We start from the raw sequence: 19828 nt of genomic DNA, 5'->3' as shown, positions 1-19828 counted from the left end.
GAGCCGCCGCTGCCCTTCTGCTCGCCGGCTGCAACTCGTCGCCTCGAGCTCGTCAGCCGGGAGCGCGTGCCGGCCGGGAGCCGTCGCTGCCCTTCTGCTCGCCGCCTCGAGCTCGCCGCCTTCCTGCAGCTCGCCGCCTCGAGCTCGCCGGCCGGGAGCGTGTGCGGTGGCCGGAGGCGAGCGGCGCATGCGGAGCTTGCGATTCCAAGCTAGCTCGCGTGCGGTGGCAAGCGGCGCGTGCGTAGCTTGCTAATTCCATCAGCACGCTTTCGATTCGATCATCAGCTAGCTAGCTTGTTCCAACGATTGGGGACCTAATTGCGGTTTTGTTTTGATCAAATGAACTTATTTGTAAATGTTAGGGACCTGTTTGTTGTAGATATATTTGTGGCGCACTAATTTTTTAGTGCGTCTGTTAGAGGGCGACGCGCGCCCAATTTTTTCAGCGGCCGCTGGAGTCAGAGCTCCGCTGCGCGCAAAAACAGATAACTCCGACGTTGTAAATTGTTTTTTAGCGCGCGGAGTGTTGCGGGTCTGTTGGAGATGCTCTTATCTTCACGGTGCACTATTTACGTGCAAACATTTGTAGTTGTACACCATAAACCATAGTGCCATATAAAGCTCTTGCTCACTTGGCCACCAGCGCGCTAGCTTCAACTAAACTATGTCGTCGTCATCTTCGTCGTCCGTCTCAGCCTCGGCGCTGCCGCCTCACGTGGTCGAGGACTGCCTCGGCGCCGTGCGCAGCTCCTCAGCGATGGCACGGTGACGCGTCCCACGCGAAGCTTCCTTTCTGATCCCCCGGTGCATGACGACGTCGGCGGCGACCTGCCCGTCGAGTGGAAGGACGTTGTCTACGACGAGTCCCACCGCCTCCGGCTCCGCATGTACATGCCTACGACATCCATCGGCCTTGCCGGCGGAGGCGGCAAGAAGCTTCCGGTGCTCGTCTACTTCCACGGCGGCGGTTTCTGCATCGCCAGTTTCGAGCACCCCAGCTTCCATGCCGTCGCCCTTCGGATCGCCCACGACCTCGCGGCCATCGTGCTCTCCGCGGACCACCGCCTCGCCCCAGAGCACCGCCTTCCCGCGGCCCACCACGACGGGGAGACCGTCCTCTTGTGGTTACGCCGCCACGCCGTGTCCGGCTCCGCTGCCGACGCGGGGCTCGCCGAGTCGGCCGACTTCGAACGAGTGTTCGTCTGGGGCGACTCTTCCGGTGGCAACATCTCTCACCACATCGCCGTCCGGTACGGCTCTGGCAGCCTCGATATAAACCCGGTGCGTATCGTCGGGTGTGTCCTGCTCGGTCCGTACTTCGGCGGGGAGGAGAGGATGGCGTCGGAGGCGTGTTCGCCTGCTGACGTGTTCATGGGCCTTGCGCTCTTCGACCAGATGTGGCGGCTAGCGCTGCCGGCGGGGGCGACGAGGGACCACCCGGCGGCGAACCCATTTGGCCCCGAGAGCGCGCCGCTCGATGACGTCGCGTTCCCACCGGTGCTCGTGCTGAACGCCGAGCATGACCTGCTGCGTGACCGGACAGCGGACTACGTCGCGAGGCTAAAGGCCATGGGGAAACCCGTGGAGCTGGTGGAGTTCGAAGGGCAGGAGCACGTGTTCTTCGTCTACGAGCCAAGGGGAGCTGCGGCGGACGAGCTGATCCGAGTGGTGCGGAGGTTCGTGCACGGCAGCGCGCCGGACACGGCGGCTGCCTTGTCTGGTCCGGCTTGTTAATTACTCGAGTTAACCTTCCTAAACGTCATACAGGACGCTGATAACATCCACATTTGTGATGGCAGAAACATCTGTCCACACACTTATAACACATACTCTCTCCGTTTTTAAATATAAATATTTTTAAAGTTTATATTAGAAAACTACATATGAAACAAAATGAGTAAATCTGCATTCTAAAGTATGTTTATATACATACGTATGTAGTCTCCTAGTGAAACCTCTAAAAAGACTTATATTTAGGAACGGAGGGAGTAGATTACAGTCACGTCACCGCATGTATGTATGTGGAATTTTTTCGATTTTTAGTTTTTAAATTGTTTTATCTTTTAAATAAAAATTTTGATTAAAAATTCGTTTTCACCATTCAATCCGTCGTGACGAAATCTTCGAAACTAGATCTCATATCAATATATTTCAACGTTTTTTTTGGCTTAAAAGTTGTCATTTCTATTGCACATGAATTGTCATGATGCTTACATTGAAGTTGTCATGCTATGTTTTAGCTATTTTTTTCTACCTTTAAAAGTAAATTTTGATATATTATATAAAAAAAATAGATAGAACATGTCATGACAACTTTAGTGTAAACATTGTGACAACTATTACGCAAACATTATGACAACTTTTGATAAAAAAAAAAAAATCAACGAAACACATCAATATGAGATCTACTTTTGAAGATCTCATCGAGACGAATTTAATAGTGAAAACAGATTTTTAATTGCATTTTTAAATTAGGAAATAAACTATTTTTAAGCCAAAAATCAAAAAAGATTTTCGTTGATGTCATTTGTTTTGACGTGGCAAAATGGATGATAATAAAGGCGTTTGAGCCATGTTGCTTGTGCCACAAATGTGGACGTTAGCTTTTTCACATATTTATAGATTTGCTAATTTTTAGTCAGATGAAATCTATCCTCTTTCATTCGATTTTTAGTTCGTCCAATCCTTGTGTCAAGATCCGTGTTTTCCTTTCTTTCAATTCTCGTGTCTATTGTTTTGTTATCGGGGCCACAACTTTTTTGTGAAGACGCATTAATCTGGCTGGTCGTGTATCCTAGTTGGATTTTTTTACCTAAATAATAGCATCCACATTTATGACACGAAGCAACATGGTTCAAACGGTTCTATAACCGTTCATCTTGCCACATCAAACATATAACATTAACGAAATCTTTTTATTTTTTAGACTAAAATGTTTTATCTCTTAAATAAAAAATTCAATTAAAAATCCGTTTTCACCATTAAATCCGCCTCGACGAGATTTTTAAAACTAGATCCCATATTGATATGTTTCGATGATTTTTTTTTGAGGGGCTACAAGTTGCCACATGTTTACATTCAAGTTGTTATAGGGTTTATAATAAAGTTGTCACAGCATTTTTCATCTAGTTTTTTATTTTCTAGATTTAAAGTTATAATTGTACTTTCAACTACTTTTTACGATAATTTTTATTAATTGGTCATGAAAAAATTCAGTAATTAACCACAACAAATTTAATTCATGGATCATAAAACTTTTGGTAATTCATCATGGCAAATTGAGTTTATATATCATGGCAATTCTAGTAATCTAAACATGAAAAGCATTTTTTATATGAACCATCGTAAATTTTAACGCATGTATCATGGCAAATTTAAGTAATTCATCATAACAACTTTAGTTTATGGTTCATGGCAAATTTTAGCAAGTGATCATGCATTTTGAAAATAACTGATAACATATTTCTTTTTTACTTAAGAACCATGTTAAAATTATTTCATGGATCATGGCAAGTTTTAATAATTCATCATGACAAGTTTAGTTTGTTAATTTCCTTTTTTATAACATGTTAAAGTTTATTTTAAACGTAGAAGAAAAAGTAGTTAAAATATATCATGACAACTTCAGTGTTATCATGATGGCAATTTATGTGCAATAGACATGGCAATTTTTAACCCCTCAAAAAAATCTTCAAAACATATCAATATGAGATCTAATTTCGAAGATCTCGTCGCGACAGATTTAATGATGAAAACGATTTTTCAATCGGATTCTTTATTTAAGAGATAAAACATTTTAAAAACTAAAAACACAAAAGATTACTCTTAGCATCATCAGTTTTGTTACTTATGCATGCATGCGATGACGTGGCGCAACATGTGATCGTTGAGCGTGTGGGTTGTTGTTAATCCTAACTTACGTATGGACATTATCACGACCTTTTTTTAATATTCTTTTTCTCGTCTAGCTCTCTTTGTCCGTTTTGTTTCCTCATTTATGTTATGAAGTGGCCCATGCCTGGCAGATGGCCCAAGGCCTCTCGCCGTTGTCGACGTCTGGACCGGGCCTGGAGCGTAACATGTGAGGAAGAACCTCGTGCATGAAAATATAATAGGAGCATGGAGGAGGAAAGGGGAGTCGAAGATCATATTTTTGAAATAGTTTCTCTGTGTAACCTTTCCCCTCTTCTCGTACCTCTGTCCAACTTGTATCCGGATTGTATGAGAGATCCTTAAACCCTAGCTGGTGCATAAAAAATGGTATCAGTAGCCTCTCGATCCACCACACGTGACGCTTGATCCATCACTCCGTCTGTGGTTGGTGGCGACCTCGTGTTGCTTCTGTAAATCCTATATCTCCACAGGAACAACTGATCCGTTGGTCGATCTGGCTTCGAAGAAGCGAAGCCCGACCGTTGTGGAGTAGCAAATCTCCGCCGCCATGGGGATGGTCTAGGATCAAGGGGTTGCGACCAGCGCCAAGTTGGATGCCACTGTATAGCAACTCAAGGGGCTCCAAGCATGGAAGCAGGCGATGGACAAGACGACCAAGTCCCTCACGGCCTCGGCCTCACTCCTCCAATTCCATGTGGAGGATGCGGCAGCGCGGCTCATTGTGCTTGAGTCACCGCACGACGGGCAACACCATCATTGGGGGCCAGTGTTGGGTGATCCGAGATCCTCCACTCTGCCTCCGAACAATGATACACCCACTCATGCGGCATGTAACTCTGTTTTCTTCTCCCCCTCTCTCTCTCTCTAATACACCATGTAACTCTGTGTTCATGATAGATAAGCAAAGCCTCTCCGGAGCACGAGACGTAAGGTTGTTATCTTCATCTTGAGAGGCCTGAACTAGTTAAAACCACCGTGTCACCCATTTGCATTTCGATAGATCATCCTCCATTATCCTACCCCTCTCTAATGTCGGAATCGTTCCAACGACAACTCCTCCCCTTGGCTCGGCCGAAGCCCTCCTACTTTGAGTAGGAGGCCAGGCAACCCTCCATCTTATTCCTCCTATGTGTAGTGAAGGTTTTGAGGACAAACAACACCAAAAAAAGCCACATGTTTCTCTCTTCTCCATAGATCGTCTTCCTCGTCTAGATTAGTCTGACATAGCTTGGTGAAGTCCTGTTGGATTAGTTCACCACCACTACCACCATACCGTCGTGCTGTCGGGGAACTCATCTACCTCTCCGCTCCTCTTGCTGGATCAAGAAGGCGGAGGTCGTCATCGAGCTGTACTTGTGCTGAACGCGGAGGTGCCGTCCGTTCGGCGCTAGATCGGGACGGAGTTCGTGGGACGCTTGTGATTCGGATCGCGAAGATGTTTGACTACATCAACCGCGTTTCTTAACGCTTCCCGCTTAGCAATCTATAAGGGTACGTAGATCCGATCTCCCCTCTCGTAGATGATCATCACCATGATAGGTTTTGCGTGTGCGTAGAATTTTTTTTGTTTCTCATGCGACGTTCTCCAACAAGAACTCCATGCATTCAACACTCGGTAAACAAAAACTAAAACAAAATCTAATACAAAACTAAAAACAAACATAATTTTCTCTAAGAAAGAATGAATTAAGGACGTTGATATTACCTAAAAGAAGAAAGTAAATGTAAAAATGCATAAAATAAAAAATTGAACACAAAATTGCACATGATTGGCATGGAAATTTCATCGTTTCATAACATGCAAAAAATAAATATACAATATTGCATTTTTTTATACAGCGATATAAATCGCACACCCGTTACATAAGAAATGAGTAAGTATGTCCCGTGGCGTCCTCTGATGGCGATGGAGGAAGGGGAGGATGGAGATGGCGGCCTAGCGGATAGGGTTTGGTGCGTCACTCGAGTCGCTCGAGAGGTGGGCAATGTGGGGGCACGGGATCCTCTCCTATTAGAGAAGTTGTTGACTTACCATTTGTTAAGTTTGTGTTGCCTATTTGTTTATTTGCAGACTTAACTTTGTAATTTTTTTAAATCAACAAATAGAAGACAACAAAGCTATGTATTTTTTGCGAGATGCAATAGAGCCATGTTTGTTTTCCTCAAATATTTTTAATAACAAACTCAAAAGGATGGTGATGTAGGATACGAATCATCCTATATCTTAGATGTATTTATTATCATATATTTGCACAAAAGCAAGTATTAATAAACGGATTTGTAATTCCAATGTCTCTTGAGAAAAAAAAAAGGTTATCAGAGCATCAATAGCTGGCCTCCCTATATTCTCCTCAAACGTGTGAAACGCGTTTTCTGTTAGTGTCTGGTCAAGAAAAATTGACCCAATTCCCTCTCCCTTTCTTTTAAAATGTTTGGACTAACCGATACCCCTTCATATCCATCTAAAATCTGGGAATGATATAAAGGTATGCCGACGCGTTCAGGCACGTTCAGTCAGTTCGTCACGTAAGACGCGACTCCATCCCAGATCACCTTTTCTTTTTTTATTAATTATTTTCTTTCTCTCTTTTCTTTTTCACCAATCAGATGCAAACGGTCAGACATATGAGAAGAAAATATGAGAAGTTCGGTTGCACAGACAAAAAAATAAGGGTTCAAAACAAACAGGCTCGATCATTGACCGGACGCGTCCGTAGATATTTAAAGGGTCATATTTGCTAAGTCCATCTGTAGACGCTCTCGGAAGCTTGTTTTTTGAAATGTAGGCAATCAAAATTTGGGGTACGTGAGGAAATAAAATAGAGGCGGTTGGGATAATACACATAGGGAGGCGGCCAAATGAAGAAAACCGGGTCGAGATTCTTCCATCCCTCCCCCTCCGCGCAGGCATGAACTAGCGAGCCCCTCCCTCCCCCTCCGCGCCGCGGGCCGCTCCGGCCGCGGCGGCCACCCACCAGCCTTCATGGCCCCGAGCTGCGCGCCAAGATCCGCCGGTCCCTCGCCTGCCCGCGCTGTCGTCAAGCAAGGGGCGGGATCCGCGGGATGGGACGCATCCCCTCCGGCTTCTCCGGCATCAATGTCCCCGCGCAATCCCCCCGCGCCGCCGCGAATCCTGCTGCGGGGGGAATGCTCCTACTCGGCGCAGGAAGGCTCCCCCCTTCTCCAAGCCGATCCCGGCGCGGCACCCTCTTCTGCACCCCTGCAGCCGACGGACCGGCCGAGGCTGCGCTCCCCACGACCCAGCGTAAATGCTCCGCGCCCGGACCATGCTGGCGCTGTGACGCCCCTGCCGTCCCGTCGCCTCAAGTCCATAGTAGTCGCTCCTCTGCTTCCTATTTCGGGATTGGTTGGGGAATGGTCAGAGGTGGCTCGCCGGAGGGGACGCGTTGCCTCGGCAGACCCGTCGGCCCCCGGGCAGCGCTGGGCGGATAAGAGGCAGCACCGCCCCTCGGGCAGAGCTGCAGCCCCGCCGGCCTTCTTAAGTCAATTCAGAGGAAGATGTTTTCGGTGCCTCAGTAGCAAGCACCGCAGGGCAGAGTGCAGAGACCCCATTCACTGCATACTCTGTAGGAGAGCTGGCCACATCGCCAGGAACTGCCCTCGCCGCCGTCTCCCTCCGGGGGCGCCGGTCTCGGCTCACAGCCGGCTAGGCCCGCCTGCTCCTGGGCAGCCGCTACAAGCACGCGTCTGCTTCCCTCCGCCCCCGGTCGCTCCTCTCATGTCGCCGCCGAAGCCTGCAATGCTTCACCACATCGACCCCGCGAGGCGGCCCAGGGACAGCCGCTCGGTGGCCGTTCCCTCGCCGGCAGTAGACCAGGCCATCTTCTTCCTCAGAAGCCACGCCGTCACCCTGTCTGCCGCCGACGGCGTCAACGCTTCATCCCCCATGGCGGTGGGAAGGGCCCTGGAGGCGCAGCTCGCAGTGCCCGAGCACTCGTTGCGCGTCACGGCGCATCACCCGGAGCACTACCTGGTGATCTTCTCCCAGCCGGCACAGCAGGTCAATGCGCTGCGCCGGGCATCCATCCGGGTCGACAGAGCCATCTTCAACGTCGCATCCTGGCACGAGCACGACCACGCCTCGTTCGGCTCACTGCTGCTCCATGTCCGAGTCGTCATCGAGGGCGTCCCCATGCACCTCTGGTCTGTAGAGGGGGCGGAGGAGATCCTCGGGAGGAGGGTCCGAGTGGATCGCCTCGACAGCAGGACGCTCGAGCGAGGCCACACGAAGACGTTTGCGTGTTGGGTTTGGACCGACGACGTCGGAAGCATCCCCACCAAACAGTGCCTCGGGATCCTTCCGAGGGGAGCTGGCCATGTCGAGGAGATGGTCGGATTTTCCCCACCAGACAGAAGAGTAGCTCCTCCTCCGGCGACGGCCGAGTACTCCATGCTCATCCACGTCGACCGCGTTGAAGATTGGACTCCTCCGTCCCCCCGTTCCTCCCACTCCGAGCGGAGCGGACTCCCATCCTCCGATTCGGACGGCGACGACGCCCCCTTCCCGGCTGTCGCGCCCGCGTCCTGGACAATGGGGACCGAGGACGGCCAAGATGGGGGAAGAATGAAGCGTCTGGCACGCGCGCCGGTGGCCAGCGTCGGCTGCCGGGGAATGGCTCGCAGCGGCCGAGAGCACGACGGCGACGGGGATGGTGACCCGAGGGGGGGAGAACACCGCTCCTGGAAGGACGTTCTTCTCCGCCGTAGCCACGCTCCGGCAGTCCACGCACAACCTCCGGCTCCTCGACAGCGCAGCCGCTCTCCAGCACCGAGACGCCGGTCACGGGACTCCTCCGGCCGCCGCCGCGGTGATAGGAGGGTCTCGGTCGGGAGGCAGCGCCACGCACCGCGGGGCAGGTCCAGGCCTCCGCCACCCCACTCTGTCAGACCATCTCAGCCGCGTGAGTCTCACGCCGAGACCACGGGAAAAGACCCGGTGGACGAGTTCTTCAAGTCAGCGAGCAAGCAGCCGATACCCCCCCCCCCCCCGTTGTCGACGGCACGGCGGCGGACGTTCAGGCGGCTGCGGACGCCGTCCTAGCCGAGCCGCTCCTCTTCGACGAAGGGCCCCTGCTCGAGGCAGCAGGGGAGGCGCTGCAGCTAGACACCTTCAGTCCCACGCTGTCCGACTACGGCCACTTCAACAGGGAGACCCCCTCCTCCGCGCGCACGATGGAGGTCCAGCTGGGTGCTGTGACCAGCCGTGTGAGCCAGCTTGAGCTCGTCAAAGCTAGCGGCAGCAGGGCACCTGGCCTCTTCCGCGAGTGCAGGCCTCCTCTGCTGGCCGCGCCACCCACCAGAAGATCTGTGCCGCCGCCGAGGAGTAGAGTGCAGGCTGCTCCGACCAGGCACAGCACGCGCCAGGCAGCAAACACGTCCACCGTCCCGGTAGCGCAGCGTGCCTCCCTCCGTCTCGTCAAGGAGCTAGGGCTGCTAGGGCCGAAGGAGAAGATGACTGAGGATGTAGCAAAGGCACTAATCCGACGATTCGATGAGCCTCTCTCGGACAGCGATATCGCCGTCATCGCCAAGCTCACCCGCCTCGACGGGGAGGCCCTTTCAGCCATGGCTCGCATGGCCGGCCCTGACGTAGTGGCCGAGAAGGCCGTAGTCTAGTTATGTTAAGAGTAAATTTCGTTTTTATCCGGTGGCGACCGGCGGGCAGCCGGTTAGAGCTAGGTTTCTTTCCATTGTGTAAGGTTAGCGAGGCCGTATCCTATCGCCGTCGTAGCTTGGGGCCTATTGGTGGGCGACGACGATCCCCGGTTAGGTTGGAGGTGTTTGTTATGGGCCAAAGGCCAACGAAATATGTTGGAAATATGCCCTAGAGGCAATAATAAATTAGTTATTATTATATTTCTTAGTTCATGATAATCGTTTATTATCCATGCTATAATTGTATTGATTGGAAACACAATACTTGTGTGGATACATAGACAAAACACTATCCCTAGTAAGCCTCTAGTTGACTAGCTCGTTGATCAAAGATGGTCAAGGTTTCCTGGCCATAGGCAAGTGTTGTCACTTGATAACGGGATCACATCATTAGGAGAATCATGTGATGGACTAGACCCAAACTAATAGACGTAGCATGTTGATCGTGTCATTTTGTTGCTACTGTCTTCTGCGTGTCAAGTATTTGTTCCTATGACCATGAGATCATATAACTCACGGACACCGGAGGAATTCTTTGTGTGTATCAAACGTCGCAACGTAACTGGGTGACTATAAAGATGCTCTACAGGTATCTCCGAAGGTGTTCGTTGAGTTAGTATAGATCGAGACTAGGATTTGTCACTCCGTGTGACGGAGAGGTATCTCGGGGCCCACTCGGTAATACAACATCACACACAAGCCTTGCAAGCAATGTAACTTAATGTAAGTTGCGGGATCTTGTATTACGGAACGAGTAAAGAGACTTGCCGGTAAACGAGATTGAAATAGGTATGCGGATACTAACGATCGAATCTCGGGCAAGTAACATACCGAAGGACAAAGGGAATGACATACGGGATTATATGAATCCCTGGCACTGAGGTTCAAATGATAAGATCTTCGTAGAATATGTAGGATCCAATATAGGCATCCAGGTCCCACTATTGGATATTGACCGAGGAGTCTCTCGGGTCATGTCTACATACTTCTCGAACCCGCAGGGTCTGCACACTTAAGGTTCAACGTTGTTTTATGCGTATTTGAGTTATATGGTTGGTTACCGAATGTTGTTCGGAGTCCCGGATGAGATCACGGACATCACGGGGGTTTCCGGAATGGTCCGGAAACGAAGATTGATATATAGGATGACCTCATTTAGTTACCGGAAGGTTTTCGGGAGGGGTGCGGACCATCGGGAGGGGTGTCACGCCCCAAGGGGTCTCATGGGCTATGGGAAGAGATAAACCAGCCCCTAGTGGGCTGGAATAAGTTCCCACTAAGGCCCATAAGGTTTGAGAAGGAAAAAACACAAGGTGGAAAGAGTTTCCAAGTGGGAAGGTGGAATCCTACTCCAAGTAGGATTGGAGTAGGACTCCTCCACCTCCAATTTCAGCCAAACCTTTAGGTTTTGAGGCTGCCTCCTCCCCTCCCTCCCACCTATATATACGGAGGTTTTAGGGCTGATTTGAGACGACTTTTCCACGGCAGCCCGACCACATACCTCCATGGTTTTTCCTCTAGATCGCGTTTCTGCGGAGCTCGGGCGGAGCCCTGCTGAGACAAGGTCATCACCAACCTCCGGAGCGCCGTCACGCTGCCGGAGAACTCTTCTACCTCTCCGTCTCTCTTGCTGGATCAAGAAGGCCGAGATCATCGTCGAGCTGTACGTGTGCTGAACGCGGAGGTGCCGTCCGTTCGGTACTAGATCGTGGGACTGATCGCGGGATTGTTCGCGGGGCGGATCGAGGGACGTGAGGACGTTCCACTACATCAACCGCGTTCACTAACGCTTCTGCTGTACGATCTACAAGGGTACGTAGATCACTCATCCCCTCTCGTAGATGGACATCACCATGATAGGTCTTCGTGCGCGTAGGAAAATTTTTGTTTCCCATGCGACGTTCCCCAACAAAATATAGTCACCGGAGTTTTTTTAGCTCACCCCATGAGTGAAAAGCTACCCCCGATCATGTGTTGGAATGTTAGAGGGCTAAACCATCCAGCAAAGAGGGAATCAGTGTGCGCGATGGCAAAATCATTGCGAGCAGCAATTTTGTGCCTACAAGAGACAAAGATAGACGCATGGACACCACAACTAGTGCAGGAGATAGGAGGAACACAACTCACAGAATGCATCGCTCTTCCGGCGATCGGCACGAGCGGGGGGGCGGCAATCCTATGGAATAAAGAGCTCGCCACAATAGTTTCACATGCGGTAGGAATTTTTGCGATCACTGCAAAGGTCACCCTGCTAGGACAGACCCAGCCTTTATGGCTATCCTCGGTCTATGGACCAGCGGACGATGCCAGGAAGGAGGCGTTCCTCCGCGAGCTATCCTTCTCTACGCCACCGCCTGCGGAGCCGTGGTTGATAAACGGCGATTTCAACCTATTTTACGAGGCTAGGGACAAAAATAACCTTAACCTCAACAGGAGGCTCATGGGCAGGTTCAGGCAGGCCATTGACACTACCGGGTTGAAGGAAATTAGATGTAAAAACCGCCGCTACACGTGGAGTAACGAGCGACAAAACCCGACGCTAGTTAGCATCGACAAGTTCTGCAACCTTCATTGGGAATGCCAATTCCCCTCTGCGTCTCTGCACGCGGCATCCACGGCCACCTCCGACCACTGCCCGTTAGTACTCACCGACACATCAGCAACCACACGCCCTGCCGTGTTCAAATTTGAAAACTTCTGGCCAGGGTTCCCGCGGTTCCACGACACGGTTGAACGGGCCTGGAATAGACCAGTGCAGTCTACCTGTGCTTTCCATCGTCTCCTCACCAAAATGACGCGAACGGCACGGGACCTAAAGATATGGAGCAAATCCTTCTTCAGCGATACAAAATTGCAATTCCACCTGGCGGCGGAATTAGTGCTTAGGTTCGATGTAGCGCAAGAAAGTAGGCGTCTCTCAGATGCAGAGTTTGAGCTTCGAAAAATCCTCAAGTTGCGTATGCTTGGACTCGCTGCGGTCGAGCGTGCACGACGGCGACAGGCATCTAGACTTACATGGCTTAGGATGGGAGACGCGGGAACAAAATTCTTCCACATCAAGATGAGAGCAAGGCGGCGAAAAAACTTCATCCACACTTTAAAGGCTGGAGACGACATAGCCACGACACACCAACACAAAGAGGAAGTCATCTATAGGCATTTTAACGAAGGGTTAGGGAAAACAGCTACACGCACCGTCACAATAGACTGGGCTTCCTTACAACTACCATCAGTTCATGGGAGAGGCTTGGACAACCCTTTCACAGAACGAGAAGTATGGATGCAGTCAAGGCATCACCTTCGGAGAAGGCACCGGGACCGGATGGTTTCACGGGGACCTTCTTCAAAACGAGCTGGGCTCTAATCAAGGAAGACGTGATGGAGGCTTTTCACAGCTTCTATCACCTCACTAGAGGAGACTTCTCCAAACTAAACTCTGCCACGATAGTACTAGTGCCAAAGAAGGAAGGAGCCTCCGAGGTACAGGACTACAGACCGATAAGTCTAATTCACTCGATCTCCAAGCTTATAGCTAAGGTTCTTTCAAGAAGACTAGCTACGGTCATCGACAGCTTAATCTCGCCAGCACAATCAGCTTTCTTATGTGCCAAGTCAACACAAGACAGCTTCCTCTACGTACAAAATGCCGTTAGAACCCTACACCGAAAGAAGACCCCCGCGCTGCTGCTGAAGCTAGACATTGCAAGAGCCTTCGACAACGTCTCCTGGGAATACCTATTAGAACTTCTGCAGCATCTAGGGTTCCCAGCAAGATGGCGAGATTGGATAGCACTACTCCTTAGCTCTACATCGTCTATGGTAACACTAAATGGCGCCGCGGGCAGACCCATCTGGCACAAAAGGGGTCTGCGACAGGGAGACCTGCTGTCCCCACTCCTTTTCATCCTAGCCATCGACACCATGCACAGGCTCCTGTGTAGGGCCTCTGAGATGAACAAGCTACAGCCACTGCCAAATAGAGACATCTCGCTACGGCTCAGTCTTTATGCGGATGATGCCGTCATCTTCGCAAACCCCATACAGGAAGAAATTGAAGAGATTATGGGCTCCTGCTAGACTTCGGAAGAGCCACGGGTCTGCACATCAACCCTGCCAAGTCCACTGTCTCGGCAATACGCTGCGAAGGTATAAATCTCGACGTGGTGCTCGCAGCCTTCGGAGGGGAGAGGGTAGGCTTCCCAATAAAATACCTGGGACTACCTCTCACCCTTAGCAGGATTCGCTTGGTACACATTCAATTCATCCTAGATAGGATTAGAGCTAAGCTAGCCAGATGGAAAGGGAAGCTAATGAACATCGCAGGAAGGCGGGTCCTGGTTCGTAGCGTACTCACCGCGCTGCCAACTTCCGCCCTAGCCGTCCTGAGAACGCCCAAAAAATTCCTAGACGAGATAGACAAGGTTAGGCGCCGCTTCCTATGGGCACATGAAGAAGATTTCAGCGGAGGAAAATGCAAGGTTAGTTGGCCAATAGTTTGCTCCCCCGTGGAGAGCGGTGGCCTAGGGGTATTGGATCTGCATCGCTTCTCGAGAGCGCTCCGGCTGCGATGGCTATGGCTGTCATGGACAAGTCCGCAAAGGCCATGGAAGGGCATGCAGCTGCCATGCAATGACGACGATCGGGCCCTTTTTACCGCCTCCACGTCAGTCACCCTGGGGGATGGAAAAACGGCCTCCTTCTGGAACTGCCACTGGACGGGTGAGGGGGCGCTAAAGACGATATACCCATCGCTCTTCAGGCACTCACGGAGGAAAAATAGGAATGTGAAAGAGGCGCTACAAGGAAACACATGGATAGCTGACCTTGCGCACGGAGACACGACGCACCTTTGGGTTGACGTCCTCCGTCTGCATAGATGGATCCAGGAAGCACACATCCAGCTGATAGAGCAAGCAAGAGACCAAATCAAATGGAGACATGAGGCCTCGGGGACTTACACTGCCAACTCAGCATACAAAGCCCAATTCCTAGGAAGAACAACGTCGGAAATCAGCAACTTTACATGGAAGACTTGGGCACCGCAAAGGGTCAAGATATTCATATGGCTGCTGACAAAAAATAGGCTCTGGTGCAACGACAGATTGCAAAGAAGGGGCTGGCAAAACAGCTACTTCTGTCAGCTATGCCTCAGAAATTTAGAATCAGCAGATCATCTCTTCTGGAAATGCAACGTCGCAACAACAGTATGGGGGGAGACGGCATCTCGCACCGGATGCGCCTCACTAAGCCCAACAATTTGGGCCCACAACAAAACAGCCAGAGAGATCATCACCACAATGATAAGCAAGGCAAGACCAGAGTACAAAAAAGGAACCAGGACAATGATCGCGCTCGTTCTATCAGAAATCTGGAAAGAGAGGAATGAGTGCACTTTCAGAAACAAAACAGCAAGAGCAGCAAGCATATCCACCTCCATCTCTACAACTCTCCAGTCTTGGAGGCAAGCAGGAGCAGTTTTCCTAGAGCACCCGTTTGGGGAAATTACGTGAGGAGTACGGCGTCTGTGCCAGGCTATCTTGGCTTTCATAATTTTTTCCGCGGTTTTCTTCCTGTTATGTCCTTTTGATCTTTTGATCAACCCCACAATTTTGTATTCCCGCCATGCTTCCTGCTATCTAAATATATACCAGCCAGCAGCTGGATCTTTTTAAAAAAAAAAAAAAACCGGGTCGATCCGCGGAGGGGAAAAGTGACAGTCGGAGCCGTAACGTCACCGTCGGTGACGGCCATACCCATACGGGCATACGCCCCCACGCTCATGTGATATGATCCGCACCGACGCCAGCTGCGAACGTTGATGCTGGATCCGTGACTGCAACGACGGCATACACCGTGTCACGGGAAGCAGGCAAACACACGTACGAACAGTGCGGTAGGCCGGCTACTCTTGCTGTGAACCAAATTCACGAGTAGTGCTTTTTTAGTAGCCAATGCATAGCTCAAGATAACGCCCGTCTGCCATCTAGGATCACATATAGGTTTGGATGATGTAATGAAGTTCTTAAAGCATCTTTAGCAAATCTCGTAATACCGACTCGTATAAGGTGCTTACAGTTTGACGAAGATATGTTTTGCGAGGCGAAATCATGTACTATAGAATAGACCCCGCATATGAAATTGTATAATTTTAAAAAAACTTTCATAGAAGAAATTGCAACCACATTGATCATTCATATACATGATCATACATACATACTACTACTACTAGAGGGGGTGGGGGGTCTCGCAGCGGCGAGGCCGAGGTTGATGTACCAAAATGGACGAGCTCGTGGTCAAGGACGACGCGGTGGAGGAGCTCAGTACTCCTCGTCGGAGCTCACGAGGTCGATGAACTTCTCCCTCTGCTCCCCACGGATGCGCCGCCATCCGTCATCCTTGTCCTTGGCGGTGAGGTTGGTCGCGACCGCCTGCTTGAACACGAGGTCTTCAAGCTCCTTGTCGTGGCGGCGGCCCTCCGTCTCCTCGCGCAAGCTCCGTTCGGATATGGCGGTCGCGACCGCGTCGACATCGTCGCCGACGTAATCTTCGGGTCCGACAACGCCTCGACGCGCGATCTCCTTCGGCTCCTGCTTGACGGTGACAAGCTCGCGGTCCTCCGGCTCATCCGCCCACTCCCTCTTCACGGGGAGAAGGGCCGCGCTAGACGCTCCACCCCCCCCCCCCCCCCCCCGCGAAGGAAGAGCCCGCGGTCGAGGAGGACGTTCGCTCGTCCCGCGATCATACTCCTCCATCTCACGACGGAGGAGGCTTGATTGCGGCTCGAGGCCTTGGTTCGTCCATCTCCGCCTCGTGTGCTTCCTCGCGCCGTCCGCGCGAACGCACAGCTCGTGCTCGGGGTCGTCGTCCCGGCCGGAGCTGCGACCGGAGCTCCACATACGGCCCACATGGCGTTTGGAGGCGGAAGAGGCCTCACCGGCGACGAGAAACGCAAGGGGGTGAGTGAGGAATCGCGTTGAAACGCGACAACGGGGGGATAGGGTTTCGACCCGTATCTGCCCTGCAAACCCGTAAATATACGACTTTTGGGGTGAGGTTTGCGGGTCGTGGTAAAAAAAATTACGGACCGGGCAAGTATACGGGCTATGTTCTAGCCAGAAAATTGGGCCGATCTTGTATTCTCGTCGAAATTATGTGGGTTCGTGCATTGTACAGGGTGTGCTAGAGATGTTCTTAGCAGGAGACAGATGCTAGGAAAAAGGTGTGGTTCAATGCAAAAAAACTAAAAAGTTTGAGTGAAAAGTAAACATGCATATGTATCGAATCTTTATTTATTTTTATGAGGCCCAGTAATGCTCGCTTGCATTGTAGCGAAAGAATTAATGTAGGTGTCTCAATTAATTTTTTATCATAAAACATGTGTATCTATACGTCATCATTATGCATGGCCAATTAGATCCGTGGATAGAACCCCTTAGCTCAGCTCTCGGATAGTATCCAAACTGGTGGTGTTCGGTTAAGAAGATATATAACATTGTACAGTAGGTTGGAGCATCTCTAGCCGATTCAAAAAGAAAAAATGATAAGAGAAGTAAAATTTTGGTTTTAGGGTCTTAAACATGACCTAGCCGATCCCTTATCTCCTTTAGAGGAATAAAATCTTTGCTCCTTTCATGGGGCCCCTTCATATTTACTTGACCGCCGTTTCTTAGGAAACAAATTCCTCTCCCCCGTGGTCGCCTCTTCCTCGACCACATCTACTCTTGCGCGACCGTCCTTGCCTTTGTCAGACACCACACGTCACTGTAGTCGCTTTGTAGCATCCGTCGCTCCTCCTTTCACTTTGATTTGGTCAACGTACGTCCCCATGTTGTCTGATTCGACACATCTACACGAGTCGTCGTCATCGCAAGATTTGACGCACCTACGCCTCGATGACGTCGTATTTCATCGAGTTCGTCATAAAAACCAAATCGCGCAGCCACACAGAGTTCACTGTGTTGCCTTGCGGTATGTCTTTCCCCTCTCGCCGCTTGGATCGTCGTCCAACCATCGACACATCCTCGTTGGTCGGTAGGCCATGCTCGGCCCTCGCATAGCAACTCATCGGTGTGCGTCTACCGATCATCAAGTGTGATGACCTCTAGCGGTTGGTGATGCGCCGGGTCTCAAAGATGATAGAACATCCCAGATTGATCAAGAGAGGTCTATTGGGTGTTGGTGCACTAGCAGGGGATGCGTCGGGTCTCGAAAGACGGTATAACTTCCTTGACTGCTCCTACTCGAAAGGAATCTTGTAACTTTTGATTTTTGGAAGAAGAATACATTCGAATTTAGGAAGAAGAATACATTGATAATTAATAAAGAGATATCTATTGGATGTTGGTACCCTAGTTTCTAGAGATGAGATTGAAGAGGGCGTAATGTGCAAGTTTAAGAAGGCATATAAGACACGTGTGCAAGCTAGAGAAGACAACAAAGAAAAGCAATAAGGAGATGGAGAAAACACTGATTGAACATGTAGGAGTAGTCAAGGAAGTTGTGTTTCTACAAAGGTTGTAGTTTTCCATGTCGTTTTCTTTGGATCAGTGCTCGTAGTGACGAACCGGTGAAGTATGTGCCTAAGAGCACCTCGAGTTGAAGATGCAAAAGTGGGTGATATATAATTTACATCATAAAAAATGCTTTTTTATATCATCAAAAAAGTTTATCAAACAGATTATGTATATTTGATGATGTAAAATTAGTGCTTCAATAAATGATGCATATTTGAAGATATAAAATGGTCGCCCTCCAGCCATGGTACAACTGTACTCTTTCGAATCAAAATCATCATACAGACATATAAATGAGCAATATTTTTCATATTTAACATGAACTCAACTTCGGTAGCAAACATAGTTCATAATCCAACAAATGAAAATGCATCATATCAGTCAAAGTTCTTGGTTTAACAAATTAAAATGCACATAAAGATAACATTCAACATAGCATCTCAACCTTCATCCTATTTGTTGTCACTTCTCACATTGTGGAGGAGAGGGGCCCATGCCCGGTGGCATCGGATTGGCCGAAGCAGCCGCGACCACCATCGTCTTCTTCGCCACCCAAGATGGAGCCATGGAGGGGTTGCATGTCGCCACCATTGGGTTTGGCCACTGCTTATTCGTTGGCGGTGGACGGGTTCCCGCAGTGGCAGCCAACTAGGATGATGCGGAACCGGCGTGGCGGGATGGGGTGTCATGGCGGCAGAGGCGGGGTCGGGGAAGATTGTAGCCGACGGCGGCCACGACGAGGTGGGCCAGGCCGAACATGTAAAAATACTATTATTTATACATCCACATCATCTATTGAAGATGCTTTAAGATGTCGTTGATGAAGTATTGAACGCTAAGCTTTAAATCCATGGTCTCAAAAGATATCAATTTGTGTTAAAAAATTAACGAGTCACAAGTAAGTTTTAAGGGTTTGGCTTGGAACCTTTCTTCCGGGTCACGCTGCTGAGAATTTTTTCCTCTTTTTCATGTTAGTCTTTTCTATCGAGTATATAGAAAAAGAAAAGGGCGACGCTATGCGTCGACCGACGGATCTTTCTAAAAGATGCACCGCTTGGACAGTCGTTTGACCTGATGTTATCTTTCCTCATCATTGCAACAAAGTCATTTTTGTAAAGTTCTTCTTTGCAACAGACCATATGTTGCGAAAAGATTTGCAACAGAGGTTCTATTACAGAACTATTATTTTTCCGTTTTAACTTTTTTGCAACATTGATGTTGTTACTGATGTTGCAGAATATTTTTTGATTTTAACTTTTTTGCAACATGGATGTTATTGCGAAAAGATTTGTATAACAGAGATGATGTTGCATAAAAAATAGTAAGCTGACAGAGGTACACGTTGTGCGTGAATTGAGTCAAGAGAATCGGTGCCGTGACTCCCGATCCGATCTAAATGGAAGACCGGAAAGTATCGCAACATTTAGCATATTGCAATCAGGTGTCATAAAACACCTACTCCCTCCGTCTCAAAATTCTTGTCTTAAGTTTGTCTAGGAATGTATGAATCTAAATATTAAAACTTAATTAAAGACATTCATATCTAGACAAATCTAAGACAACTTTTTGAGACAGAGTGAGTATTATGTTACACTAAAACTATGTATTATGTGGGCGTCCGTCAGTTGATTTTAATCATTTTTCGAAAAAAAAAGCAAAGCAACGAGACCCCCCTAGATTCTCTGGAGCCTCCCCTCACCGTGCGGTGCGCGGATCCCCAACGCCCACGACAACGGCCCCACGCG

At 49.6% G+C, this 19828-nt stretch overlaps 1 pseudogene; it reads left to right on the top strand.

Moving 5' to 3' along the window:
• The first annotated feature begins 664 nt into the window (after nucleotides 1-664).
• Nucleotides 665-1737, top strand: LOC123406181 (annotated as a pseudogene).
• The last annotated feature ends 18091 nt before the right edge of the window (nucleotides 1738-19828 follow it).

Source organism: Hordeum vulgare, chromosome 6H, assembly GCF_904849725.1.
Source record: "Hordeum vulgare subsp. vulgare chromosome 6H, MorexV3_pseudomolecules_assembly, whole genome shotgun sequence".
Classification (NCBI taxonomy): Eukaryota; Viridiplantae; Streptophyta; class Magnoliopsida; order Poales; family Poaceae; genus Hordeum; species Hordeum vulgare.
This window is presented reverse-complemented; position numbering and strand designations above follow the sequence as displayed.